Raw genomic sequence first — 6,134 nt, 5'->3', positions numbered from 1 at the left:
AATTATCCTTTTTTGAAAAGATAAGATCATAGAATTTGATTTAAATGTAAACTTTCCTTTTTTAAAACTTTCCTAATTCTATTCGAATTTAAACATGTTCAAAGATAGTCAGATATTATTTTCGTGCCTCATATTTTTTATCTAAATTTTATATGGTTGGATAGATCTTGAAATTATCTTTCCAATGATATATTATAATATTAAATCCGAGCTATAACGAAAAAGATATTAAAGATATACGAAACTCTATCCAAAACTGACACCGTCTCACTATTTCGGCCATATCTTTTTATCTACAAAAGATTTTAATCTGATTCTAATTGCATTGGAAAGTAGACTTCAAGAGATTTCCAACGTCATATTATATGACTTATTTGGACTTCTAGATCAAAAGATATGATTAAAACAAAATCCGAAAAAAAACTGTCTTGTCGCCTGGCGACAGACTCTGTCGCCTGGCGACAAGGTCGGTTTGATTAGCGACAGAGTGGAGTTTCATTCCTTATCAAATTCTATGATTTTCCGGACTTTTTCCTTATAAATAGGGTCCGAACCTCTGTTTTTATTCATCAATTACAATCAACTATCAATTCTAATCATCAACTTTCATCAATCAACAATCAATTTCTCTCAATCAATCACAATCAATTCTCATTCAATTCTTCCTTAATTCTCTCTTTTCTACCTTGAGCAATATACGCTTTCTTTCTCTCTCTCTTTTTCTAAACTAGTTTTTACATACAATATTCCGCATACATTAGACTTAGAGTCATCTAGCCAAGTTCGAAGTTGCCTTCGCCCTAGACGTGCAAGGTTTGATAATTTCTGAGGGTTTGGTCCAAAACTAGTCTAAACTTTATTTAACTTGATTTCAATTTAATTCTTTAATTGTTCTTTATTGATTTGCATTGAAGTTTACTAACTTGTGTATTTTGTTATTAGAAAGAGGTACAAGGCTTCAAAGTAAGTAGATTAGCTTACTCCCTATTTCTTTCACAATGTAGATTGCATGCTTATTATTGTTTATAATTCCTAGTATCATGTTAGGATGTTTAATTCCTAGTATCATGTTAGGGTGTTATTTAATGCTTTCTAGTATCATGTTTAGGGTGCCTCTTATCTTTTCTAATATCATGATATCATGTTAGTACTATGCTAGGTTTAAAGCTTTGATCTTTATTGCTTAGAGACATGCTAGGATTTGTTATTAATCTTGTTAGTATCATGCCTAGGATCTTGCTATTATATTTAAGCTTTATTATGCCTTAACATGATTTTGACTATTTTTATTGCTATTATCATTATTATTATTATTTATTGTTTGTCATTATGTTGCTTGATATATTTTATTGTTATTGCTTGATCACGCCTTTTATGCAGGTTTAAAGGGAATTTGTACTTGAAATCACGCTTAATAAGATAATTATTAATTTGGTTTAGGCTAATGTGATTTTAACTCAAGTGATCGCCAATAATAGTATTATTTGTGCATTAATATTTCAACCAACATAGATAAACAGGATAGGGTTAATATAATGTTTGTATGTTATTCAAAAAGCGCGCATGAATACGAGCAGAACAAAGTAGAGGCCTATTTTATAGGACGGGTCCTTTCTTTTGTAGATTGGATTCGTACCCTCATCCTCGGACCCTATTTGGTTCAAGACCTTATGAAGTAGTTCATGGTCCTTTTGGATTGTCTTTTGGGTTTACAAGTTCCTAAAACTTGTTGGCGACTCTTTTTGCTCTTTGTCTTTCCCTTTGGAACGCTACCGTACTTTAGTGTATAATCACAGTGGGGTTCAAGTTTGGGGTTATCATAATGCTTGAAATATTCCCCACAGTTTTTGGCGACTCCACTGGGGAGGATTTCTATTTATATTCCTGAAATTTATTTAATTTTGGCAATTATTTAGAATGAGCGGATGAGACTCGAAAAATTCTAAGTATTTCATGTGCGTGATTTGATTAACATTATTGTCATATGCATTAAAAGGTCCTCATGGGAGCACCCCGTGAGTCAATCCATAGGAATTTTACACGTAGGAAATTTAAGAAATATCTTTCATGACTGGAATCGAAAAGATGATGCGAAATCTGGAAAATTCGAAGAACACAGAAACTTGCCAAGGCATGTAGGAACTAGCGTCTAGAACACAGGGCTTGTCACCCGTAAAAAGTTTCTGTCGCCTGGCGACAGTTCTGTCGCTTGGCGACAGGAGCTTTTTGCGGCGACGGTCCCTGTTGTCTGGCGCCAAGTTCTTCCAATACCGAGCCAGGGGTCTGTCTTCTTGCTTTGACCATTTCTAGTGTTGTTGGCTCGATTGCTTATTGATTGAGTCATTTTCTCACTTTTCTGAACCCATATGTGTTCTACATATGGATATAACCCTCTGGGGGTTCCTGCTTCGCCTGCCCAATGGAATATTCCACTATCATGTGCAAAGTTCAGATTTGGGTACGTGTAATGTTTGTGAATCCACCAAACTGTGGAGTCAAGTTCGATTTCATCACGAACTCGCGGAATCCTGTCCATTCGCTCCAACCCTCCCGGTAGGCTTGTGTGCAATGCATATGGATTCTTAACCATGGACCTTTTTGACTTAACCCATATCCTCGAACTTTAGAGAACTAGATCCATGGTTAGGTTGCAAACTCATCATATTGTGACTATGTGAACTACTTGTGCCTTTGCTTGTACATATTATATATGTGTTAACCATTTGTTTGACTTGTGATTAAGACTAAATAAAATTGACTAATGACTAAAAGGACTTTGTCTAATTAATTAATTAATTTTGAATTAATTAAAGGCTAATAAATTAATCAATTCGACTTAGTACGACTTTAGGCATGTCCATTTAGAGTAAAAATTACTGGAAACAGTCCAGATTAATGTTCCAGCAATGGCACAGAAATTTGGACTGTGGCGCTGCAGTTTAGTGTCTGTCGCCTGGCGACAATTTTGTCGTCTGGCGACAGGCTCTAAAAAGTGGCGACAGTCCTGTTGTTTTAGCGACAGTCCAGTTTTCTTGCTCGAGTCATCACGACGAGTCTAATTAACAGTCTACTAATCGGTTAATCAATTTATTAATGGTTCAAACCATGTTTAAGTCTTTAATTGAGTTTAGGCACTTAAAGTCCAATGGTCACACACTAAGAGTCAAAGAATTTGTTTAATTAGTTAATTAATTAATCTGAACTAATAAAATTCCCTTAAATCGAGTCATAATTCCTTTTAGTCAACCCGGATTTTTATTCCCGTATACTGCACATGCGTCAACTTGTTTTGGTCATAGCCGGAGTTCTAGGAAGAACCACGAGTCGTAGAAACTATGGATCTGTAGCCCCGAGTTTTAACTTTAATTTGGCGTTAATTTCGTCCCAATCAAAGTCACAGATCAAAAGTTATGACTAAAATACCACAGCATGTCCAGTTTAATGCACATACGTGAAGTCTTAATTTAGTCTTTGCTTAAGTCTAGTCACATTGTCTAGCCACATGGTCATGACACAAGTCTTAACATGTCACCTACACTCATTAGTCTTAGCACACACTTTGTACATGTCACCATGACCATGTCTTAGGTTCATGCATGAGTCGTTTTTCCGTCATTTGAGTTGGGGGTCCATTCTTTTCCTAATTCTTCCATATTTCTTTATCTACATCTTCTTCCTACACTCCACATACTTTCTCCATACATATCATTCCCTTCATTCTTTCATGATCTTTTCCCATCTATGCATGTTGAATCGAGTTTGAGTCATGTGATTGACAATAATAATAATAAAAAAAAGAGTAATGATGAGACAAAATACAAGGCAAGCTTCTCACTAAGATTTCATGCTTTCTTCTTCTTTTTTTTTAGACCTTTCCCCCATAAGTCTAGCATAGGCACCTTTTGTCTTCCTTAGATTTATTACATAGGTTTTTTTTTATTTTTGTTCCCCTTAATAAAATGAGCATTTCATTTCTTGCATATGATCATTGCATTGCATTATTCAAAAAAAAAAAAAAAAAAAAAAAAAAATCAAGGTTGAATTAAGCACAAGGTACACCAATGATTTGAGGCACCACTTGTAGCCATGTCATATCATCTTCACCCTTTAAATACATAATCCTTTTTTTGATAAAACCACTTTGAGCCTCGTCTAACGATAGACCTTTCATTTTTCAACCCACATCTACTTAACCTTGGGATGGGATGGTGTGTAACTTATGCAATTTACAAATATGAAAGCTTGAGTGATCTCAAAATAAAAAAAAATGATACAAAAAAAAATAATAATAAATAAAAGTGTACAAAAGGGCAAGTGTTCCAATGTCTATAATATGAAAATATCTTTGATAAGAACATGTCTCAGATTGCGTCTCTTATCGAGTGCTCGGTACCGTGCCTGAGAAACATGAATGCCAAGTGAGTGATAGACCGCATGATCGGGATTGCCCACACTTATGAAAATAAAATAAAAATGCAAAAGCAAAAAAAGAAAAGAGCAAAAAATAAAAAAAAAAGAAAAAGAGCTCAAAAATGAGAAAATTCAAGCATAAAAAAAAATACAAAGATTCAAATTAACAGCAAGGTTGCACACCTTGGGGGGCTTATTTAGGGTCTTGAGCCTTTATCCCCTTCTTCTCTAACCTTTAGCCTAGCCACGTTACAACCCTTAAAAAAGACCTTTTTGAGGTATACACACACTTGTGCGAGGTTCGGCTAGAGCTACGTTTGGCCTGATTCCTAACGGATACGTAGGCAATCTCATATTGAGGTGCGGCCATAACAAAAATGTATTCATTTTCACATTCACACACTCACACCATGATCATATCAAGGGATTTTCAATGCTCATCCCTATTTACTTAGAGCTAGACTTGGAGGCTTGATCCTTACATCATTAGCCTACCTAGCCTAAGAGTCATCACTATTTGACACTTATCAAATAATACTTTTCCACACCGTTAGCCTTTGCAGCTTAACTTTAGTGTCACTTTCACGCACATCACAGATACATAACCAAATAGACTTCCAATTAGGAACCCTTTGTCATGAATTCTTAACATAACGTTGAAGCATACCTTATTAAAATCACACATCACTCATCACTTATAATCATCATTGTATCAAAGTATGAAGTGCTTAGCCTCCGTCCCTAAGTTACCTAAATACTTTCATAATCGAGTCAACTAAGATAGTTTAGGAGGAATTAATCCTTTTACCTTGAGGGATAGTATCAAATGCATATACTTGACTAAGCTCATTCAACATGCACCATCAAACACTTCGATTCTTTTTCGCGTCTTTCTTTTTCGGGAGAAAGTCGGTACCCTCCACAAAAATGACGGAAATTTTTTTCTTTTTTGCATTTTCGAGTCGCACACTACACGAGTCATGTACATTGAGTCATGTCGTGTCAATTCACCTTGGGTCAACCTCAAGTCAGTCAGTCACATTGAGTTAACCTCAAGTCAATCATTCACCTTAGGTCAACCCTAAGAAACACATCAAGCCTTAGGTCAACCCTAAGGAAAACACCAGCAAATTCTTTTGGCAATTCTTTTGATTTTTACAGGATACAACCATTCAGCAAAGCTCCTGTTCGCAGCCAACCGAACGATCGCAACAAACATTCAAGTATCAAGCTCTTTTGTTCAGAGACGCGTGGACATATCATCAAAGCTCTTTTGTTCAGAGACGCGTGGACATATCATCAAAGCTCTTTTGTTCAGAGACACGTGGACATATCATCAAAGCTCTTTTGTTCAGAGACGCGTGGACATATCATCAAAGCTCTTTTGTTCAGAGACGCGTGGACATATCATCAAAGCTCTTTTGTTCAGAGACGCGTGGACATATCATCAAAGCTCTATTTTTCAGAGACGCGTGGACATATCATCAAAGCTCTATTGTTCAGAGACGCGTGGACATATCATCAAGCTCTTTTGTTCAGAGACGCGTGGACATATCATCAAGCTCTTTTGTTCAGAGACGCGTGGACATATCATCAAAGCTCTTTTGTTCAGAGACGCGTGGACATATCATCAAGCTCCATTGTTCAGAGACGAGTGAACAATCCTCAAAAAAGACTCCATTGTTCAGAGACGTGTGAACATAAACAACAGCAAGATGGCGTTC

This window comes from Chenopodium album, chromosome 23 (genome assembly GCF_948465745.1).
Source record: "Chenopodium album chromosome 23, dcCheAlbu1.1, whole genome shotgun sequence".
NCBI lineage: Eukaryota > Viridiplantae > Streptophyta > Magnoliopsida > Caryophyllales > Amaranthaceae > Chenopodium > Chenopodium album.
Note: the sequence above shows the minus strand (reverse complement) of the source record.